The sequence below is a fragment of the Strigops habroptila genome, chromosome 3, assembly GCF_004027225.2.
Source record: "Strigops habroptila isolate Jane chromosome 3, bStrHab1.2.pri, whole genome shotgun sequence".
NCBI lineage: Eukaryota > Metazoa > Chordata > Aves > Psittaciformes > Psittacidae > Strigops > Strigops habroptila.
The window spans coordinates 715,458-739,558 of NC_044279.2; the positions used below are offsets into that span (position 1 = coordinate 715,458).

Genomic DNA, 24,101 nt, shown 5'->3' on the forward strand with positions numbered 1-24,101 from the left:
GACTCAATCCAGGTATTCCTTTTTTATGCTAGGATCGTGACCAAAGAGAAGACAACAGCAGCGAGACCCTGCATCAAATGGTGTTCCCTCGCTATCCCAACAGAAAGAATGCTCACATTGATGCTACATCTCTGACCAGCCTTGACACCTCAAGGTCACAACCCAGAGAAGCACGACAGTATAACACAGCACTAACAGACAGAACAATCTATTTTCTCATCTTCCTCCTCCTTCTTCATCTTCCCCCAACACAAGAGGGACGTGGAGCTGCTGGAGCGAGGCCAGAGGAGGCCCCGGAGCTGCTGCGAGGGCTGGAGCAGCTCTGCTCTGGAGCCAGGCTGAGAGAGCTGGGCTGGGGCAGCCTGGAGAAGAGAAGGCTCCTGAAGGGGAGCCCTTAGAGCAGCTCCAGGGCCTAAAGGGGCTCCAGGAAACCCAGACACTGTTAAGATCGGGCAGGACAGGGTGCTGGACCGTGTAGTCTAGGTCATGCTTTACCTAGAAAGGTTGGACCAGATGATCTTTGAGGTCCCTTCCAACCCGGAATTTTGTGATTCTATGATTTACCAAGCCCAAAAGCCAGGAAAGTTTACACAATCCATATGAAGGTGTCAGCAAACAGCAAACTGGCTGCACAGTGTCCCACGCTCCCTCAACGCTTTGTTTCACCTCGAGTTCATGTCGCAAGACCCATGAAGAACAGGAGCAAGGACCCATCCTGCCCTTCCTGAAAGCACATTTCACAGCAGAGAATCTTAAGGACACAATCATGTCGCACCTTCCTAAAGCGGCCTTCCTGGATTACAGAATGGTGGAAGCAACCTGACGTGACACTGTTCTTCTGACTTGAAAAAGAGCAAGAAATTAACCTCCAACACTTCAAGTGACTGGCATCAGCCTCCAGCTCTGCCACCCTTCGCTTTGATGCTCCATTCCTCTCATTTTCTTCAATTTCTTCAATTATTTAACTGAAATAGCTCATAAATTCCCAAGTAAGAGCAGTAGGACAACGGGCTCTGCTGCATTTCAGCACAGTCAGAACAGATTTGGGTCACGGGGTTAAGTCCTTTCCTACATCCTGAACACACACTGCTGAGATTTCAGCCTTATTCTCTCCTGAGCCATGTGCTTTATTTTGTCTGACAGCAGATTGGAAACAGAGCACAACAAAGCAGTGCCAGTAAATAGGAGTTTATATTTTCTACCTTCTCTCCTGGGCATTTTGCATTTTTTACTCAAATCATTGCACATAAACAGACCTGGTCAAACATTAGTGCAGTATGTCCACAGAGAAGTTCAGTTCTGGAGTCCAACCATGCACAGGTTTCATGTCCAATAGAAAGTGTCTCATTTCTAACAGGAGAAATCACCCACCTCCAAATAACAACGTGTATCTCCAGCAATTCCCTCAAATTCTGGAGAGAACAAACCTAGTAGGTCAAACATACCCCCACAGTCACAGGGTTTAGAGGAAATCTAATCTAACTTAGGCCATAGAGAGAAGCCTTCAGAGACACAACTGGGAACTGGGTGAATTTGAGGTGACAACTTTCCTTATTCCAACTGCACTTTCCTGATTCTTTGGAAATCAGCTGTCTGAGGATGCTCCTGTGCTAGACCTGCTCCTGCTCTTCAGGCCTCCAGCACACACATCCCATATTGCTCCCCCTGTGACCTTCTCACTGGTGTGGCAACAGTCCCAAAACCAGTCAATGGGAAACTGTTCTTGTGAATAACAATCACAGAACCCCAGCCTGGTTTGTGTTTGAAGGGACCTTAAAGCTCCTCCAGCTCCAACCCCTGCCCCGGGCAGGGACACCTTCCACTAGAGCAGGTTGCTCCAAGCCCCTGTGTCCAACCTGGCCTTGAACACTGCCAGGGATGGGGCAGCCACAGCTTCTCTGGGAAAAGTCTGTGCCAGCGCCTCAGCACCCTCACAGGGAAGAGCTTCTGCCTAAGATCCAAATCTACCCTCTTTCAGCTTAAAGCCAAACGCTTAAAGACCCAGCCCCTTGAGCCTGCACAACCATCCCAAATCCAACTATGGCAGCAGCACGGGTGCCAGGAGAGCCCGGATGCTTCCTGCAGTGCTCCTCTGCTTAAAAAAAGCAAGACATTAAAAACAGAGCACACATAAGGAAGCTGTTGGCAAGCAGAGAACTCTCCTTGAGCTCCTCCTGCTTTGGTACCTGCTGCTATGGAGGAAGCAGGGAGAAGCAATCCGGCTGCACCAAGGCTCCTAGGGGCTGGAATACTGCCTCCCTGCAGAGAATCCCTGTGCACAACTTCTATTATTACTAAGAAAGAGGGACTGTTTATTTGGAAAAGCCATCTGAAGAGGAAAATACTGAGAATGAGAATCCCTAGATAAAAATAATATTTTTATTTTTATTTATTAAAAATAATATTTAACTCTTCAAAAAGAGCATTCCAGCATCCTGGCCTGGCTCAGCACCAGTGCGGCAGCAGGGCCAGGGCAGTGACTGTCCCCCTGTGCTGGGCACTGGTGGGGCTGCACCTCGAATCCTGTGTCAGTTCTGCGCCCCTCACTGCAAGAGAGACGTTGAGGTGCTGGAGCGGGGCCAGAGAAGGGCACCGGAGCTGGTGCAGGGCCTGGAGCACAAGTGTGATGAGGAACGGCTGAGGGACCTGGGGGGGTTTAGTCTGGAGAAGAGAAGGCTCAGGGGGGACCTTCTCGCTCTCTGCAACTGCCTGACAGGAGGATGGAGCCAGGAGGGGGCTGGTCTCTGCTCCTGAGGAACAAGGGATGGGACAAGAGGAAACGGCCTCAAGCTGCCCCAGGGCAGGTTTAGATGGAGCTGAGGAACAATTCCTTCCCCAGAGGGTGCTCAGGCATTGGAACAGGCTGCCCAGGGCAGGGCTGGAGTCACCGGCCCTGCAAGTGTTCACACCCCGTGTAGCCGAGGCCTCAGTGCCGTGGGTTAGTGGTGGCCTTGGCACTGCTGGGGAATGGTTGGACTGGGTGAGCTTGAAGCTCTTTTCCCACCTGGTTGATCCATGATCTCTGGCTGCCTATTCTAGCAGCTGGGGAACACAAGAGGGAAGCAAGACTCTTGCCTTCCCTGTACGGACCAGCAGCACCTCCCAGCAGTCAGACCGGGATGCAAGTGCATGGAGAAAGGACGGGAGTGTTTGATAATATTATATAAAAAGCAGCTATTTTTAAAGAAACCGAAAGCCTTCCCACTGCCTTCGCTACCTTCATACGCTTCATCAGAAATAGCAAACAAGAGCAATGAAACTCATGCTTTTATATAAGCAATAGTGTCCCTCAAGACATTACTAATAAAGGCAGGATTTTAGTTATCCCAGCTGAGGGAAAAGAGGCATTTTTGCAGGGTATCTCCCCAGCACTCAAAGGCTGAACAACAACAGGCAGCTTGCATCAAACCAGCCAGCAATTCTCTAACCAATCTGATCTCCACTTGCACATACTTTGGAATTCATTCAGCTTCTTCCCACTGACTTTAGGAGCAGCCACCAAAAAAGCACCATAACCCAAAGCGAAAAAGAGCCCAGTATAAAGTGGTCATTGCCCTTGCCATCCTTTCCTCTCTGCTGCAACAAGTGAGAGATGCAAGTAGTATTAAAGCAGTCCAGATGCCCATTCATGGGATTTATACTATCAACTTCCACCAAGTTTCTGAAGTTGGGATTTTTGAGATCAACTCTTTCCCAAACCTGCTTCTCTCAAGATAACTCCACCAGGAATTCAAGTGTCAAGGAGGACAACAAAAGACCTTATTTCTCATTTCCAAAAGACAAGTGTAAAATCAGGATATTTTTCTGTCCTCTGGAAAGCTGTCAAAGAGTTCAACCCCCACCAAAGACCCTATTTTGACCCAGGTCCTCAAGGTGCTGCCACACCACAGCTCCACAGCCTGCGGCCTCACACCCAACTCTGAGATCTTACTTGGACACTACTTCATTGTCACTAAGGAGAAGTCTCCTGGAGCATTCTGCTGAGCAGAGCACCTCGCTAAGCCTCAGCTGGAACTGCAGAGCTGAGACAAACAGCAACTGACTGAGATTATTCCTCCAGATACCCTCGACTAATTATAGTGCACCAAATCCTGCACCCGGCTACTAACCTACACACAGCCCCTACATGCTGTAAGGGGAGCCCTGAGAGCAGCTCCAGTGCCTAAAGGGGCTCCAGGAAACCTGGAGAGGGGCTTTGGACAAGGGCCTGGAGGGACAGGCCAAGGGGAATGGCTTTAACCTGCCAGAGGGGAGATTGAGATGAGCTCTGAGGCAGAAGCTCTTCCCTGTGAGGGTGCTGAGGCGCTGGCACAGGGTGCCCAGAGAGGCTGTGGCTGCCCCATCCCTGGCAGTGTTCAAGGCCAGGTTGGACACAGGGGCTTGGAGCAACCTGCTCTAGTGGAAGGTGTCCCTGCCCGGGGCAGGGGCTGGAGCTGGAGGAGCTTTGAGGTCCCTTCAACCCAAACCATTCCATGATTCATAATTCTATGATCACTTTGGGCAATGGTTGGTCTTTTCCACTTCCTCATTCCTCAATAAATAAATAAATACATACATACATACATACAAATCCACCCCCCAACTCTTCTGAGACTCAGCCACAATATGGGAAGTTAAATATTCCCATAGTCACTAGCTGTAAGGGTAAATAAATACAGCAGCAAACACAAAGGAACCGCTGTGTGCTTCGTGGATCCTTGTGGTGCCATGAGGACACACTGAACACAGTGCACGGTGCTGCCTGTTCACAAGCTATGCTGTAAGCAGAGTCACAGGGAATCCTCCTCCAACTTCCACCACCACGTTGTTTTCAGAAGAGAATTTAGCTCCATTATCAGAGCACTTCTAATCTGATAGAAATTGCTGACGTTGGAAAAAAAGAAACCCAAACCAAGGCCAGGTTGGACACAGGGGCTTGGAGCAACCTGCTCTAGTGGAAGGTGTCCCTGCCCGTGGCAGGGGTTGGGACTGGAGGAGCTTTAAGGTCCCTTCCAACCCAAACCAGTCTGGGATCCTATGAAATACCACTGAAAGAGTCAGCAACCAGTTTAATCTTGGATTAACACTCCCGTGAGTGTACAAGCAGCAGCCTGCTCCTCTCCACCCCAAAGCTGGTCCCGCTGCGCCGCACTTCTTGGACTTCACACACACTCCTAACAGCAAATACCAGTTTTGAACACATGCTTTATAAATTCAGGTTGAGAGTGACTGCTGAAATTTATTTTCCTCTCCATCTGGACATGTGCAAAGTGATATGTAAATCATGAGATACATGAAATGATGCTGGTAATTATAGAAGTAACCGAGACCAGGTCCTATTTTAAACTGCTGGCCAAGCGCTGGGAATGTCTTTCACAGAAGCTGACCCATCCCCAAAACCAACGTGTTATGGTGACAGAGCTTGCACAGAACCTGCCCAAACCTGTTAAGCACAACACAGGATGGATGGGAAGTCACTGTGGGGTTTTGAGTTAGACAATAAAGACCACAGAAGGCTGAACCCACAAGGTCAGGCGTAACCAGATAACTAAAGCCAAGCTGAAGATTAGCAAGGGCAGCTATTTATGGCAGTAAACCACCAAAGTGCCAAAGGCACCAGAGCTGTGGCAGAGAAGGAAATCAAGGACAGGGGTTTACTGTCCAATGTGCTGGCTGGAGAGAAGCTAGAGTCTACAATAACCCACTTGCAGAGGTATGGAAGGTCCCCAAACCCATCCTACTGCTCCTTACCTGGCACTAATAGCAGAAGTGTCACAAAGCCCAGTGATTCACGAGGCAGGGGACAGTGTCACCTCAAGTGGTGCTTCTCCTCCTGCCAATGCAGCTACTGCTCTTTCACACCCCCAAGCTGGTACTTGAAGTCAGCTCTAATCCATTTTAAGAATCTGTCAAGCCACTCAGTAACTAAACAAGCTGAGGAAAGTTGCCAGTTTCATACATAACACCACGCTGCTACCTCACACAATTTACATTTGCAGTATTTTTATCACCAAGATCTTCCCAAGAAATCAGATCATTTGGGTTAGCGAGATTTTTTCACTGCACAACTTTTAACTCGCCTAAAAAGGGTCCAACTTTACAGAAGAGTTAAGTAAATAGCCTGCAAAATTCAGAGCACACTATAAATGTCTCAAGTTATCCATGATGAAGTCTGAGAAGTCTGAAGTCTTCCTCCTGTGCCTGCTGGAGGAGACAGAAAGGCATCATCCTGGACGCAGTTCATACAAAAAGGGTACAAGACACTTGAGAATCACAGAATCCCAGCCTGGTTTGTGTTGAAGGGACCTTAAAGCTCCTCCAGCTCCAACCCCTGCCCCGGGCAGGGACACCTTCCACTAGAGCAGGTTGCTCCAAGCCCCTGTGTCCAACCTGGCCTTGAACACTGCCAGGGATGGGGCAGCCACAGCTTCTCTGGGCACCCTGTGCCAGCGCCTCAGCACCCTCACAGGGAAGAGCTTCTGCCTCAGAGCTCATCCCAATCTCCCCTCTGGCAGGTTCAAGCCATTCCCCTTGTTCTGTCCCTACAGGCCCTTGTCCAAAGCCCCTCTCCAGGTTTCCTGGAGCCCCTTTAGGCACTGGAATCACCCTTGTTTATCCAATTTTGTGTGCTAAAGAACCATAAATCTCTATATTATTCAGAACAGAACTCAACCAAGAAATAACACAACAGATAAGCTGCAGAAGCACTTCAGGAACACATTCAAACCCAACGTTTGTTCAACCACTGCAAAGCTCCATGACAGGAACCCTCCCACTGCTGCTCCTGCACAACAGCCGGTCTCCTTCCCTTCGCGCTCCACTGCTGCTTCCAGAGGGACAAGGAAGTTGAGGTAAAACCACAATAAACCTCAATCTGTGCTCAAGCACAGTCACTGGCACTGCCCCAGGTACACACACAGCAGCACACTGAACTCATCCCACTCCCATTCAGTGTTTAGCTTTAATATACCAAATCCACAGTGAATTTAGGAACTAACGTTTGCTGAACTTCTGCAAGGCTGAACCCCGAGTTGTAGCATTGAACTGAGAAGTTGCCAGACTTCTCAGGTACACTGTGACAAAGCCACATATGCACAGGGCATGAGGGATGTGGGCACAGGATGAAACCTGTCAGCAACTACAGAATTCCTTACCCAGGAAAATAAGATCACTCAGAGCCCACCTATTTCTAGGGACACAGAAATGTGTACAAATACTGCCTGACACTTCTCATGCTCCTGACTCAAGAGACAATGACTGAGAGAACTCTCAGAGCACATGAAGTCCTGAGGAAGCCCGGTACACCAGGCAGTCTAGAAGGAATTCTGACAGCACCTGGAAACACTGGGGCTTCTGTGCGTTCCACTGGTTTTTTTCCCAGCCTCATCTCTCATGCTGCTCCCACACTTCAGGCCTCGCTGCCAGGAGAGCTCAGTCTCTTCTCCTTGATTTCCACCTCTGCCATCACTTGCAGAAAGCCCAGGGCTGTCACTGGTTTCCATCTATCTGTTCAACAGCACATGCAATGCCTTAATTTTGTCACAGCAAGAGGAAGAAGACACAGGAGAAATAATTTAATCCTCTATCAGTTATTTGCCCTGGCTAAAACAAGAGCTTTTGAATGGCAGCTCTACAACAGCTCACGCCAACCTCTGAGTCCCACTGCCACATCTCTGCCCTGGGAGGAGCACCCTAACCCTTGGCGTGCCAGCCGTGGGTGCCAGGAAAAGCCCAGCAAGGGACTGAAAAGCAAAGGCTGGGGCAGATTCAATCCATTTAGCACCCAGGAGCTCCCCAAGCACTCATGAAGAGGCACAAGCTGCTGGGAAAGCCTGACAGGCACCAAGTCTAAGCAAACACATGGACACAAAGTACAGTCCTGGCTTTTCTCTGTGTTCACCCAGGGACCAGGCAATCCAAACACCATAACTCAGGCAATCCAAACATCATAACTGAATTCATAGACAGCAACCAAATGACTATGAGGACAGCTCAGCTTAACTTCCCAGGCTTAAAAGACCCATGGCTGGACTTAAAGACACACAGCCTCTGCCTCCCTAAGCCAGACCTCCCACCAGCTCAGTGCACTGGCCCCACAGCTACACCCAGAATTCCAAACACGTTCTCTGTCTTCAAGATTCTTCACTCTTCCTTAGAAGTGCGTTTGGAGGGTCCAGAACATACTAATTTAGGGATCAAACCCGCAAATGAATGGAAATAAGCCTCGCTGGACACACTGAACGGACAAGCAGTGCCTTGAAAGGTGCTGCAAGCTCCTAGCCTAATGAACTGCTGAGAATGGCGCTGCTTCCAAAGACAGGCCACGGGCAAGGTCCTGACCCTGGGTCAGGGCAATCACAGCACAGACACTGAATGGGGGAGACTGGATGGAGCAGCCTGAGGAGAAGGACTTGGGGGTGTTGGGTGAGGAGAAGCTCCCCATGACCCGGCTTCAGTGTGTGCTTGAGCCCAGAACCCCCCCGTGTGCTGGGCTGCACCCCCAGAGCGTGAGCAGCAGCTCAGGGAGGGGATCCTGCCCCTCTGCTGCGCTCTGGGGAGACCCCCCCTGCAGCCCTGATCCAGCTCTGGGGCAGCAGCACAAGAGGGACGTGGAGCTGTTGGAGCGAGGCCAGAGGAGGCCCCGGAGCTGCTGCGAGGGCTGGAGCAGCTCTGAGCAACCTGCTCTAGTGGAAGGTGTCCCTGCCCGTGGCAGGGGTTGGAACTGGAGGAGCTTTAAGGTCCCTTTCAACAGAAACCGGTCTGGGATTCTATGCAAGCCAAAACCCACAGTAAAAACCATGCCTTGCTGTTTACACCTCTAGAATATCATCCCTATTCTTGCTTGGTTTTGTTTCTAAGACTTGAACAGAAAGATGCAAGAATGTTTTACTTCCCTTCTATACAAGCATTTTAGGATGCCGTTTGAACTGATGACCCCATGTGAGGTACATGCATCAGACCAAAGCTACAGAAGTACCATAAAGAATATGCACAGAATATTCTTTATTCAGAAATAAGAAAACAAATCACACTCTTTCCAGAAGTGTTACTTGTAAGTTATAGTCTTACTTGTAAGTTATGTCACCTGCACACGTGGCAAGAGCAACGCTGCTCCTGCCGTGAGGGCAGCCCTGAGCAGGCTCCTGAGGAGCACGACCACTTCACACCAACTTAATGGCTTTTTGCGAAAGGAGCTTCCCAACTGCAGCCAGGACTATTTGCATGCTCTGAAACCCAACCTGCATAACAAGAGCTCCCAGAACATTTCTTTGTGTACTCCCAGAGAAACAACTCTGCGGAGTCAATGGGAAAGGCGCCTGGTTCCAAGCACTCCCAGGCTTTGGCAGCCCCGTGCTGACAAGTAGCACACTCCTCAGTCTCGGGTCCATGGGAAGCTGGGAGGGGAAATAAAAGGAGCTCTGCGGGTTGTTTGGTACCTATTAAGAGAGTTACTGGCAAAGAAGCCAGAAGAAATGTGTCTGGCGAGCTCCGACTAACATGTTTTGCACCAAGAGAAAGGCTGCAGATCTCCTGGGCAGCCTTCCACGTGAGCCTGGCTTGCCAGCAGGAGTCAGCAGTACGTAAATGCACCAGCCAAAGAGATGTTTGCTCTCATTTGTGCTTCATCCCATTCTTTTATTATCACTTAGATAAAAAATAAAACACACCTCTCTCATTGAAAAAAGATAACAGCAAAAACATCACATCCAGCCCATGTAACAGCTCTGAAGAACTGTCCAGTGACCAGAACATCTCCCTTCCTAAAGAACATCTCTATATTAGCCAAATGGGTATTTCAGGTTATGGGGGAGAGGAAGAGAGGAACAGGGATCATGGGGAGGTTCTATTTTGTCTGCAGCCCACCCGAAGCCAGCAGCACATTGGCAAGAGGAAGGTGAAGCTTCACTGTGTCCCCCCAGGGTCTCCTGAACAGTCTGTGCAGATACTGGACATTTTACCTTGAGCATTCGCAGCTTTCTTTAGAGCTCTTTCTCAGCTGCTTCCAGCAGGATTTCAAACCATGTTCTCCTACTGGAAGCACGTTCTATTCAGAAGTTTTTGGAACACCTCAGAGAATAGGCGTTAGGCAGAAGTTCTTCCCTGTGAGGGTGCTGAGGCGCTGGCACAGGGTGCCCAGAGAAGCTGTGGCTGCCCCATCCCTGGCAGTGTTCAAGGCCAGGTTGGACACAGGGGCTTGGAGCAACCTGCTCTAGTGGAAGGTGTCCCTGCCCATGGCAGGGGGTTGGAGCTGGGTGAGCTTTAAGCTCCTTCCCAACAGAAATCATTCTATGAGTCTATGTTTCTCTGAAGAATCAAGCTTTTGAAGATGCAAGTACTTCACAACTGCACTGGAGGTGGCCAGAACAGCATCACACATTTAAGAGCGGAAACAAGGAAAGAATTGTTAGTGAATCTGTTCAAAACAACTGAAAATGCACTCCAGGCACCCACAGGCCCTTTGAAATCACTCTCCAGTTCCTATCAGTCACCAGTTGTTGAAGGGATTTTAGCCCAGTCAGACTGATGGAAGTCTTGATGACTGAGTGCACAGAGCACACACAAGATGTTAGCACCTTCTGAACGTAGTTTGATGCCTCAGGTCCTCCCCCGCTGCTAAGGTCCTGCACACTAACAGCACTCTACTACTCTTCTTCTGCTGTTGCACATCCCTCTGTGGTTTCTGGAGGATTTAACTGCTGTGACCTGCCAGAAGACAACTGCGACACAGGATACCTGCATCACCACATTCTGTATTACACTTCTTCCAGCCTACAGAAGGATCAATGCTGCTGCTGTGCACACCCACCACCCCGTGCCCTCCCAACCCCACTGCAATTCCCCATCTCCAGGCTGAGGTTATGGGCTGTCACTTGTTGCCTCTGCAGTTCATCATGACCAAAACTCCAGTCCCACCACTGTCCTGCCCTCACCTTCCAGCTCCATCACCCCATCGCCATCAGTAACAGTGACCAGGCCACGGGTGCTGCCCCATGCCTGGCTACTGAAGTACACCCGCAATACAGCAAGAGGTGACTTACAGCAGCCTACGCTCCTTTGGGACCAGCAGGCTCAGAACCTACATTTCAGTCTGCCAGGGGAAGAGAATCTCGGGCTACTCAGATCTCCAGAGCTCGCTCTCAACCTCTCCAGGATCCTACTTCAGACTCTCAGACTCTGTGCTTGTTTCCAAGACAAAACAACACTACCAAATAATTTCCTAATTCATCTTATAACATAGCCAAGATTCAATCAAAGATCTGTATTGATTCCTCTCACATTCACTCAAGGCATGAAGAATGGTCCAAAACCCCAATGGAGAAAAGGTTTGCTGTGTAAATAAATACTATAACTCCAGAGGAGAGATTTTTCCATATTATTATACGATTACACCCGAGAGGTCTGTGGTTCTCCAGACAAACTACAGCAGTTCTGAGGATTTCCTGCTGCATCTGTAAGTGCTGGAGCTGCTGAAGCCCACCCCTACATGGAGAAGAAATAATCCCCTTTCAGCAGTCACCCATCTCCCTCCCACCCGCTCTGCTCCTCCTGGGAAGTAGCAGTCCAAGGAGCCACAAGAAGGCAAAGTAAAAAACACAAAGGTAAAGGCAGGAAGTGCAAACGCCTCTTCACCAACGTTCTACTTCTCTCCTGCCCACCTAAGCTGTAATTTGGAAGGACTTTGACTGCACTAATACACATTGTTCCAAATGCAAATGGCTGTCGTGTCCGCCCTGGGTAGTCAAGCTACGTCTGATGGTAAAAAAATTCAACCTTATCACAGAGGAGCCTCTCCTGCCTGAAAGGATGGTTTTGTCTTTAGAAACCCACCTGCAGACACCCTTTGAAAGCCAAGTCTTTATGTCAGTCCCTCCCCAAGCAAAAAGGTGTCAAATCAACCCAACAACAACAAAAATAGACATTATGGAGCGTTATCTGACGTGTTCCACGTGCTTTCATGAGGAAAGTCAACATGGGGAGGCATTGCTTTAAGTAGGGTCTCCTGAAAGCAACAAATCCAAAGCATAAGAGTGAAATAAGCAGGATGCAAATCTGTCTTCTGCAGGTAGACAGAGCCTTCATCTCCCAATATCAAACATATAGGGAAATCTCTTTCCACCATAGTGCCACACTAAAACTGAAGCTTAACGCTACAGTGAAAGACTAAGCACAAAGTCTGGAGAAAACCAGGACCAAGGTGTGGGTTACAGCCTCTGCAACAACCAGCAGTTCACAATGCAAACTCAAGTAGCCCTTAAGTGTAAGAACACAGTTTTACAAGCAATAGCTGCAGTAAGTTAAGGAACTAAGATGAAATACACAACTGTCCTTAATGCAGCAGTCTGAATGAGCCCAGACCAGCCTCCTCTGCTCTCAAGTTAAGATCATGCAATGAGCCCATCCTCACTCGAAACAGTTTAGTGAAAATCATAGATTCATATCACAGAATGGTTTGGGTTGCAGGGACCTTAAAGCTCCTCCAGCTCCAGCCCCTGCCACGGGCAGGGACACCTTCCACTAGAGCAGGTTGCTCCAAGCCCCTGTGTCCAACCTGGCCTTGAACACTGCCAGGGATGGGGCAGCCACAGCTTCAACTGGGCCAAGGGAATAAGATATAATAAATATATATATACACACATATAAAATAAAGCCAAGGGACATTACCTATGAAGGGTTCTCTACCAAACTCTGCAAGAGGCGTCACTGCAATTTCAGGACACCTTTAGAAGTTGAAGGACATGAATAAAACAACTATTTTAGCATCAGGATTTTACATACATACATTCTCATTCATCACGATTCCCTTTGTTCCCTCACTCATTGTTTGATTCTTTTCTGTAACCTCTGAATAAAAGGCAAAGCAGGATAGACTGGAGTGCTCAGATGGTTCCAGCAACCATCCAACCCCCACCTTCAGCACAGACATCCCAACACAAGAGGGACGTGGGGCGAGGCCAGAGGAGGCCCCGGAGCTGCTGCGAGGGCTGGAGCAGCTCTGCTCTGGAGCCAGGCTGAGAGAGCTGGGCTGGGGCAGCCTGGAGAAGAGAAGGCTCCTGAAGGGGAGACCTTAGAGCAGCTCCAGGGCCTAAAGGGGCTCCAGGAAACCTGGAGAGGGGCTTTGGACAAGGGCCTGGAGGGACAGGCCAAGGGGAATGGCTTTAACCTGCCCGAGGGGAGATTGAGGTGAGCTTTTAGGCAGAAGTTCCTTATAGGGGATCTTTAAGGTCCCTTCCAACCCAAACCATTCCAAGATTCTACAATCCACTGGGCAACAACCAACCATGATCACAATTTCAGCCGAGCTCTGACTGCAGAGCTACACATCAAAGTCTCCAGAACATAAAACACAGAAATGAATTATAACCTTTATTCCCTCCTACACCTGAGCACACAAAATTATACATTGTCTCTGTTGTACTCGGCAGCTTTGTCGTTAGCTGTTATCTTAGCATTTAGATAACTCAAATCACAGAACCTCAGACTGGTTTGGGTTGGAAGGGACCTTAAAGCTCATCCAGCCCCAAGCCCCTGCCATGGGCAGGGACACCTTCCACTAGACCTTTAAATACTCAAAACCTGTGAAAACTAATGTCTTACACCATGTTTCAGCCCCAGTAACAGGAAAAAAAAGGCACTAAAAATAATGATAAACTTATTACTTTCTCTTCCTTCCACCCCCTCGAAGTCTCATAACTCAGAGGCGAACAATCAGAGCTGTTGTTTTACACAGGTGAAGGATGCATCTCTGGGGAAAAACAGAACGAAAGCTCAAGCGTGCTTTGCCTGCAGGCCACTTGCAGAGCAGGCAGCCAGGAAGCTCTGGCTGGATGGCAGCATGGCTCCTCAAGGTCTTCTGGAGTGGAACCACCTCCTCCAGGGCCTGCACCCCTGAGCTCCAGTGCCAGCATCTGCTCCTGCCCTCCAAGCTCAGCTACTTCATAAAGGAAAGGACAGTTATCGCCCTGCCAAACGCAGGTGAATACCTCCTGAACAAGGAGAAGTGTCACATCTCCCAAGTGAAATTTTTACCCCATGATACCAACTAAGCAGAGGCCAAAATACACTTTATTAACGGCATTTTCAGATTCATAGAATTGGGTTTGGTTGGAAGGGAGCTTAAAGCTCCTCCAGTTCCAACCCCCTGCCACGGGCAGGGACACCTTCCACTAGAGCAGGTTGCTCCAAGCCCCTGTGTCCAACCTGGCCTATCTCTTCTGTTTGTCAGTGACTCATGTCACTGGCTCAGGAGAACAAAAGGAGGCTCTTGGTGAACTGGTGAAACATTCTTTTGGTTAAGAATAAATTTTATCTGAGAATTATAAGCATATGTCAGTGCTTTCCAACCAACTGCTTGGGCTAAGCAAGCTCCTGGGGAGCTGAAACACATCCTCAGTTACACGGTAACATTTGAAGATGAACAGAACCCTTTCTTCAGTGTTTCCACCTTCTTCTCCATGTATTTGCTGTGGCCATGGAGCAACATGGGGGTCTCCACAGCACGGGTGCCCTGTGGGGTTGCACACTGTTTCTGAAGGGTGGCTTTGGGACACGGGTTGTCCCCTGCTGTTTTCTGGTGATGGGGGACAGGGAGACTGAACAGTGTGGCAGGAGAATGCTGTGCAGAGCGCTGCGAAGAGGAGGTTCTGGGGAGCTGGTGCCACAGCAGATGGAGCAGGAGTTGGCAGCTGTGGGCTGCCCGTGGGGTGCATTGTGGCACTGCTGCATGTGGCACGGGTCTCTCCACGTTGGGAAGTGTAACTGTGCCTGAGTGTACAGAGCTGGATTAAGGTCCCTTCCAACCCAAACCATTCCATGATTCTGTGATCTACGATTCCTTGGACACAAGCAGTGAATCACAAGAGCTGCAGGAGTCTGGTTCCCCAGCACAGCAAGGGGTTGTGTTGGGTTTTCTTCTTTTAATACTAAACTGCTGCAGGCAAATAAGTTATGAAGGGCTGTCTGTTGTACAAATACGCACACGGAATTAAGAGCTCCTTCTAATTATTCCCTGCTTCTGAAGCTCCCTAATAAAGAGATGATATCAAGAAGTACTTTGTTTTGATGATCAGCTTTAACCTCATCCAGTATCTCGTTACACAGCCCTCTAATTGATGCCCTACCCCATGCTAAGGACAGAATTTGCACAGCTTCTTCATGTAAATGTTCCTTTTTTAATTAAATTCAACACACCCAGACACTGAGGAAACTTCAAAAACTGCAGGGAAAACCCAGCCAGGAACACACACCAAACACCGCGAATGGCACAAAACTGCCCCAGCCCTGGCAGGGTTCAAGGCCAGGTTGGACACAGGGGCTTGGAGCAACCTGCTCTAGTGGAAGGTGTCCCTGCGCGTGACAGGGGGTTGGAACTGGGTGAGCTTTGAGGTCCCTTCCAACACAAACCATTCCATGATTCCATGAAAAAAGGTCTTCTTTTTCCCCCAGGTTAGTCAAAAGCATGTGGAGCTAATCACACACCAGGGAGTTCAGCTCCCCAACCTACCAGCTCCACCTTATCTATGAGGGTGTAGTTATCTCCAGGTTCATAACCTGTATTTCACTCAATCACTGGTAATTTAACAATATTAATAGTCAAATTCTTCACGATTAAATTCCTCCTCCCTCCATTCCGGAAGGTCTGGAGTTGCTTCCCCCTGGAAGCTGTCATCAGCAGGAAGCTCTGTGCTTCCCTTTGCAGAGTAACCTTTCAATGTAAGGCTTCCAACTTGATTTGGGTATTAAGGAGCTAACACACAACCACTATTAAACAAGCAAAACTAAGTCCTGGGGGGGTGGTGGGTTAAGTGCTGCTTTACATGTCTTGCAGGACTGCTCGGACACTCCACTCCTCCTTCACTTGCACTGCTCACAGTAGTAAACAAGACTTTGATGCCACTTGGGCTGTTTACTACACGTTGTTTAAGCCACAGATTCCATTTTTCCTGCCTCACCATAGTTAAGCCCTCCAGAAATCATTAGTATTAAACTGTTATCTCAGAAGTAGATGCTGGTATTTACTGGGGCACACAAGCAGCATTTGCAGCAAACCCAGTTGCTCAAAGTCATTTACCACATCCATGTATGGACCCTGGATACTTTATTCTTTGCTGTACACCCAGAATAAGGCAATATTAGCAAAGAGACATCATTCTGCTCAGACTATTAAAGAGCAAAGCAGCAGATCTGCAACCTAAGGCTTCCTGATGCACTTCAGCTGCAGATCAAGAGCTGTAGTTTCAGATACACCTATTTTATCAGTACCATGAGATCCTCAAATGAGCAAGAACGCTAACTGCTTGCCTTCCTTTCCTGGTCCTTTACACAGTTCAAAGCTTCACAAGTGAGTTTGTGCCTCTACCTACATTAAAGCAGCTCAGCCTCTTGCACACTGCAGTTTGTAACCAGAATATCCTGACATTGGGCTGTTCCACCACCCCAGCTACACGCAAAGGAGGCACAAGATCATCCTCCAAACCACTAACAAACCAGTGCCTCGGAACAGGATATTAAACAACACTCATTTTAATTTCCTTAACCTTTCAGGACATCACATAGACACAGTCCACACAGGGTTTTAGTTCTACAGTTAAAATAAGTATTAAGACACTTCAGAAGAAAAAAGTTTTATGTATGATGATGGACCACCAGCCTGTTCTTCCTGCACAGCACCAGCTACACTGTATTTAGGGGCTACACTTAATTCATCATAAAGTGTCTTATGGAGAGGGCCTTTGGACAAGGGCCTGGAGGGACAGGACAAGGGGAATGGCTTTAACCTGCCAGAGGGGAGACTGAGATGAGCTCTGAGGCAGAAGCTCTTCCCTGTGAGGGTGCTGAGGCGCTGGCACAGACTTTTCCCAGAGAAGCTGTGGCTGCCCCATCCCTGGCAGTGTTCAAGGCCAGGTTGGACACAGGGGCTTGGAGCAACCTGCTCTAGTGGAAGGTGTCCCTGCCTGGGGCAGGGGGCTGGAGCTGGAGGAGCTTTAAGGCCCCTTCCAACACAAACCATCCTATGACCAATATAAACATCAACCATGCACAAAAGACCATCAGTAAGTACTCCTGCTCTCTACAAATACCTCAGAGAATTCAAATGCTCATAGCAACATCAGTTGAGTATCATCTTAGTGATCATCTCTGCCCTAAAACTTTGCATTCAAGCTAGCTTGGTCTTGCAACTAACTCCTCCATTCCAAGGAGACACCATAAGGTATTCATTTGCATACAAACACTCCAAGTCTATTTGAATAACAATTCCCAAGGCAGAAATTCAGTTTCAAGCCAAGCACCCTATAAGCAATGGGAACATTCACCCCGCTGCTGCAAGGACAAGGACTCTGCAGTGCCCAAAGCGCTCCCTCCGCAACCTCCCTAAGAGCATGAGGCACCTCAACGGGCCCCACCAGCAACGTGGCTTGGGTGAAATGTCTTCCTGTTAATGTAAAACCTGACTTCAGCTCCAAAGATTACAGAAGACAACTGATCCTTTGAAAACATGGGAGTTCCTTTTGCTTTCATCAAATCCTGGAGGCAAGATGTGGCTTTTCCTCAGCTGGAAAATGCCATGACGACATTTTAAATAACGCTCTTGTTGCTTCTGTATCTCAATAACAAGATAAAGGACCGCATTAAGAGATGCACACCCCCCCATTTAGCAAGCTGCTGCATTTACATGTGCCTTGTACAGAGGCACCAGCTCAGGTTTCGAGAGCAGAGCAGGAACATCAGTGCTGCGCTGAGCAGGAGGTGATGGACCGGGACTCCTGCCAGCTCCAGAGCTCATCCACAGACCCCCCTGCAGCACGGCACCAGCACAGCCTCAGGAGCGTAAGCTCCAGTGAGACCTTGGAAGACCTTCCAGTGCATAAAAGGGCTGACAAGAAACCTGGAGAGGGGCTTTGGACAAGGGCCTGGAGGGACAGGACAAGGGGAATGGCTTTAACCTGCCAGACAGGAGATTGAGATGAGCTCTGAGGCAGAAGCTCTTCCCTGTGAGGGTGCTGAGGCGCTGGCACAGACTTTTCCCAGAGAAGCTGTGGCTGCCCCATCCCTGGCAGTGTTCAAGGCCAGGTTGGACACAGGGGCTTGGAGCAACCTGCTCTAGTGGAAGGTGTCCCTGCCCGGGGCAGGGGGTGGAACTGGAGGAGCTTTAAGGTCCCTCCCAACCCAAACCATTCCACAATACTGTTCTATGATTCTCTCAGTCCCACCACTGTACTGCACAGCACGTTACGGGGGTGTTCAGCATTACTCCTAAACAACATTTTGCCCTCTTATTTAACAGGTAAAACACAATAATTCTTCGCCTAATGAATGTCCCTGACATCGAGCTTGACAAGTAACACACCCGCCAGAAGTTGAGAACAGGAAATACATTGGGAATTCCACATGTATCCTCAGACTTCCCCTTTCCATTTTTAAACACAGCAAATTACCCAGCGTGGTTTTTATCTGCTCTGCTATTTTCTTTAATCACATACCTCAAAATCATCTCAACACCAACACACATAATATTTTGCCATTTTCAGACACAGCATCCATTCCAATGATTGTACTTTCAATGTTATTTTGGCTTATTACTTCACCAACCGAGACGAGTTTTCACTGACATTCCATCAGCACTGCCTGGTCTTCCCCCATCTCTTCTTACCCCGTTAGGAGTTTAACGCAGCCAATATACATGAATTGAAGTGATTTCCTTCCAGCAAGTAAGAATTCATGTATTACAACTTCGAATCATACAATACAATCCCAGACTGGTTTGTGTTGGAAGGGACCTTAAAGCTTCTCCAGCTCCAACCCCTGACCCAGGCAGGGACACCTTCCACTAGAGCAGGTTGCTCCAAGCCCCTGTGTCCAACCTGGCCTTGAACACTGCCAGGGATGGGGCAGCCACAGCTTCTCTGGGAAAAGTCTGTGCCAGCGCCTCAGCACCCTCACAGGGAAGAGCTTCTGCCTCAGAGCTCATCTCAATCTCCCCTCGGGCAGGTTAAAGCCATTCCCCTTGGCCTGTCCCTACAGGCCCTTGTCCAAAGCCCCTCTCCAGGTTTCCTGGAGCCCCTTTAGGCACTGGAGCAGCTCTAAGGTCTCCCCAGAGCGCAGCAGAGGGGCAGGATCCCCTCCCTGAGCTGCTGCTCACGCTCTGGGGGTGCAGCCCAGCACACGGGGGGTTCTGGGCTCAAGCACACACTGAAGCCGGGTCATGGGGAGCTTCTTGTTAACCAACGCCCCAAGTCCTTCTCCTCAGGCTGCTCCATCCAGTCTCTCTCAGCCTGTGGTTGTGTTGGGGATTGCCCTGACCCATGTGCAGGACCTTGCACTTGGCTGTGTTGAACTTCAGCATGTAGGTCAGTGGAAGGCTGTTCCTTTCCATCAAGGGCCTTTGAGATCCTCCTCTTTCTGCTGACATGAGCTCTGCTGTTTGTTTGTCATTGATCTGGTGAAGTTTCTGCTTTTCCCAAAATAATTTATTCATGACCAGGGCACAGTCCACCAGCTCTGACAACAATGGTTGCGCAACAATATTGTCCTCACGTGGCAAATGTCCACTGTGACATGAGGTGATTCAGTTTCACTTCACCGTTCCTTGTACAAACTCAAGTATACTCCCAAACCCCAAGCATACGCTGAACATTCTCACTTGCTCTTCTCTTTCTAAGACTACTTAGAACAGTTACAGTGAGCTCAGGAGCTGAGGCTCTGACACCCTGAGGATGACTTGGATATTCTACTCACTAATTACAACAGTTCTTGGGAACAGCACCACTTCATTCCAACATTTTCTTCCAGGTATTTTATAAAGCAACACTTACAAACTCACTGCAATTCACTGAAGAACGAAGTCAAAGCAGTGAGGTTTATCACACAGTGCTCTTCAGCAGCGCTGCTACTGAAAGTGGAGGGGGAAAATAGGACCAGGGAGACCACAGACACACTGGGTGAGAGCTGCCACTCTGAAAGCACTACAGGTATTAACAACTACTACTTGTAACAGGTATTTTAGGGGGACTGCAGTGAGTTAAGAACAAAGATGTCAGAAGCAAGAGGAAAAAGAGAAGTAATGAAATTAGCTGCCTATTTTGTAAGAGGAAGCAGTGGGTACAGTGTAACACCACTGAAAGCCAATATGCATTTATTCCTGGCACTGCATCCCTCAAACATAACGTGCCTTTCTGCAAAGTTTGGCATCCTCAAGCCCCTTCTTATTTTTGTAAACTCCTCTGCTATTTCATATTTGAGCCTTCCCAAAACTCAGCCACGTGCAGCAGCCTCCAGACTGGTCATGATCAGGCTTTAGAGAAAGTACAGGGAAAGAAAAATAATCAGCATTTACATTTACTAAAGCAGTGGTAAGCTCTTTTCAGCTTTCAGAGGGTCCTCTTCGTATTAAGTGCTGAAGAAACATGGAGAAATCTTGTCTTCCACACCTACAGAGCTTACTCCTTGTTTATGACCCAAATGAGGCAGATGATCACAACGTACGTGGCTAGTAGATGGACAACCCAGAATCCAGAAAATCAGCCGTGCTGGTCATGTGTGTTATAAAAGCTTATACTTGTTTTATTGCATTGGTCTTAAATCAGGGAATGGTTTGGGTGGGAAGGAACTCTAAAGCTCCTCCAGCTCCAACCCCTGCCCCGGGCAGGGACACCTTCCACTAGAGCAGGTTGCTCCAAGCCCCTGTGTCCAACCTGGCCTTGAACACTGCCAGGGATGGGGCAGCCACAGCTTCTCTGGGCACCCTGTGCCAGCGCCTCAGCACCCTCACAGGGAAGGATTTTATAGTGAAGATAACTATATGATTCTGCATTATTTATAGACACTGCTTTCAGCGTCAAACTTAGCGTCAGCTACGAAAGAGGAAGAAGATTCACCAAGCAGAGCAAGGGCACAGCACATTCCAAAACATACCCAATGGCTCATTCACCTCAGTCCATTAAAGGCGAGAAGGCACCTCACTGAGATGAGGAGGTCCCCACCAGAACCTCTGCCCAGCAAGTTGGGTCTTCTGCAATAGGATCTGTCTCACTGAACGTGTAGATATTTATACTATGGATGACTAATGTGAATTAGTCACCCACACTCCCTTTGCAGGAGCAGAGAAACGAGCACTTCTACAGCAAAACTCAGCTCTATTTTAGACTTGTGCATGAAAAGGAAATAAGCATCTGTGTCTCTCCATTGACTAAAAAGGAATCCTAAATGTTACCTCAGAAGTAGGCATTTACATCACAGATGTGTGAACTTCGGTCAGAGGTCTCCAGCCCCTTGAAAGCGAAGGCAGAGTCTGAAACACAATGTTGGGAGGGGGGAAAAAGGCTTAGAAAGTCATGGAAGAAAATAAAAAAGGTAAATTTAGGCTATACCATGGGCAGTGTAATGTTAACAAGTAATATATAAAGGGCTGGGAGAACGGAGAAGCATAAAAACCAACTGAGCACTAAGAAAAGCCATCTTGTGTATTAGAGAAGGCTAACATGCAACAGAACCGAGCTGAAATCCATCATTTATGCATCCCAATTCGTTAAACAGAGTGCTGATTGAGCATCTGCTGAGCATTAATCGGGTACTCTGGCTCAGGAGCTGAGGTCCTGGGGCTCGCAGGATGACCTGGATATTCTATTTACTAGGCTTAGTTTGATCTAATCCAACACGGAATCAGGGTTTTTGTCAACATCAACACTGCTGAAGCCCCACCATTCCCAACGCCTTCGTATTTCAAACCAAACCAGCAGGAAAAGAGCGGGGGGGGAAGGAAGCCTGGTGACAGCCCGGCTCCCTGGTAGGATGGGACCAGCACTAACACCGAGGGACAGAGCAGGAACAAGCCGCACCACAGCAAACTGAGGTGAACTAAATCACACCACACCCTATGTAAATGCAGAGGGCGAGAGACCGGCTCCTTCTCCTCTTCTCCTCCCTGGGTCCTCCCTTGTGTCAGCACAGTTTATGCAACTACACATCGAGCTGGTTGAGGGAGCTGATCCAGCCGAAAACTCCTCCCTGCACGCAGGGCTCCCCGGGGTGCTGTGCCACACTGGTGCCAACGCCAACACATGGCAACCTGGACTCTGGCCCACAGCTCCCACTGTGGAGCTGCACCCTCACTCCTTGGGCTCAGGGAGAGGAAATACACTTTCCTACCTGTTAGTTTACAGTCTCAGTTTTCCTTCTTAGAGAAAGGATAAATCCATTTTACCATCTTAGCAAAAAAGAATGATATTAAAAGGCAGAGCAGAGGATCCTCTGAAGGAAGAAAATGAAGTCAACAGCTATAGAAACACAACTTTCTCATCCCACCCCTCTGCACATCAAAGTAAGGAGCTGAAACAATCTGTAGGTTTTGTAAGATGATGAGGAATGCAAAGAAAGGAAGAAATTGCTACGCAGAGGAGAATCTGAGTTGCTGATCACAAAATATCAAGCCATACCCATCAAGCACTTTCTCAGCCAACAAAATTAAGTCTACCATAGAAAAATCAAAGACAAAACTGAAACTGAACTATCTCGTGCTCTATTTCCTTCTTCCTTCCTGTAGGTTGCAGCAAAAAAGACCATCTCCACTCCTGCAGGCTCTGCATTTCTTTGTGTCTCTCCCAGTAGGCAGTGCCAGCCTCTGCTCTGCTGCTATTGCTCCTAATTGTGCCAAACAAAATCAGAATCAAAGTGACTGAACAGTTATCAGTGTCACTGCAGGCCACAGCGCTCCCAAAGCAGCAGAGTGCAGACTGGGCACACTGGGAAGGAGAGCAGGGCCAGCCGCCAGCCGAGCACAAACCCTCAGCTCAAGGAATGGATATGTTTGGAGCTTTCTCTGCCAACCCTGCAGCTCACCTGCCGTGCCACCTCCCGAAACAAAAGCTGGTCAAAGTTTCCTGGTGCGCCCAGGCAGGGACACAGCTCCCAGCTCTGCCTGCCTCAAATCACTTGGTGAACTTTGCCATTGAACTATAATGTTGTTTTCTTGTGCCTTCCGTTTCCCCTCCTGTCCAGATAAGACTGTCCTGAAGCACAGGGCATTGAAGGAACTGGGTACTTGCAACGCTGTGACATGCAGAGGCACCACTGCAGGGTGCCACCCGCTGACCCAGAGGACTGGGGACTGCCGCACAGCCTGAGGACACAGGTAGGCACGGAGGAAGCAAGAGGGACACGGGCAGCAGCACGGCCACAGCTCAGCAGCTGCAGCGCTGCCATGCTCGGGGTAAGGATTTCAACTTCCTCCTCCTGACACGCCGCTCTCCCAGGCCAGCTCCCCCCGCTTTGCTGACACCCCCTTTCCAAGGCTCAGTGCCACACGGTGTTTGCTTTGAAGTGACCCTGCCAAAGATGACAATGTGAGCTGGGCTTTAGGCATCGCTCTGTTTGGCATCGTCACACTCGCAGTGTCTCAGCTTTATCGCGGCCTAAATGGCACTAATAAGCAGGAAGATAGAACGTCACTGTTAATTCAGGCAGGGATGTCAAACTGACCTGATGCAAACACCATCTTTATGATGTGTGTGGCATTCAAATTCCACCAAAACCTGGGCTTTTCAGGCTGAGATTTTTAACCTTGGCTACAAAAGCTTTGCCTCCCCAGATAACTAATATTTATCTGCCCGCATGTCCCCTCATAGCAGAGCTAACACACAGGTAAAAATAGCCCAGGCATGTAATAATAATGTCAATATTGGTTATTGCACTGCTGACTGCTTTGGCAGATCAAAACAAGGAGCAGAGAAGTGCACACGGGGGGAGGAGGCTGGCGGGAGGGATACAGCCACCGCGAGGGAAGGAGAAAAGCGCAATTAAAGAAACAAGCGCCCTAGAAAAGACAACATACTTTTGCTTCTAATAATATTGAATCAAGGAAGACACTTAAGTGCCTTTGTTGCTACTATTGGTCACACAGAGGCCACATTTTTTGCCCTGATCCTTCTATAAACCCACTGACGTGTAGATCTTTGGTGAGAAGGAGGGAACAGTCAAAGCGATTCCCCGGCCTGTGAAGCCTAATGAAGAACAGAGCTGTGGTACCCTATAAACAGGGCCAGGAGTAAGAGACTGCTGCTCTGAGCTGTGCTCCTTGTCTCTGCTCACATGGAGAGCTGACATCACTCATGAATAGAGTCTCTCAACTC

The 24,101-nt window shown here is 48.8% G+C and overlaps 1 protein-coding gene across 7 annotated transcripts in view; it reads right to left on the reverse strand.

Moving 5' to 3' along the window:
- PPP6R2 (protein phosphatase 6 regulatory subunit 2) overlaps nt 1–24,101 on the reverse strand; it is a 98,885-nt gene that overhangs the window by 71,869 nt on the left and 2,915 nt on the right. For 6 of the 7 annotated variants that reach the window (XR_003989474.1, XM_030472107.1, XM_030472109.1 and 3 more), the window contains exon 2: nt 21,188–21,265. The exons of the other annotated variant lie outside the window; for it this stretch is intronic. The gene's annotated coding sequence lies outside the window, so the exon portion shown is untranslated. The remainder of the gene's footprint in view (nt 1–21,187; nt 21,266–24,101) is intronic. 7 annotated transcript variants of the gene reach the window in all.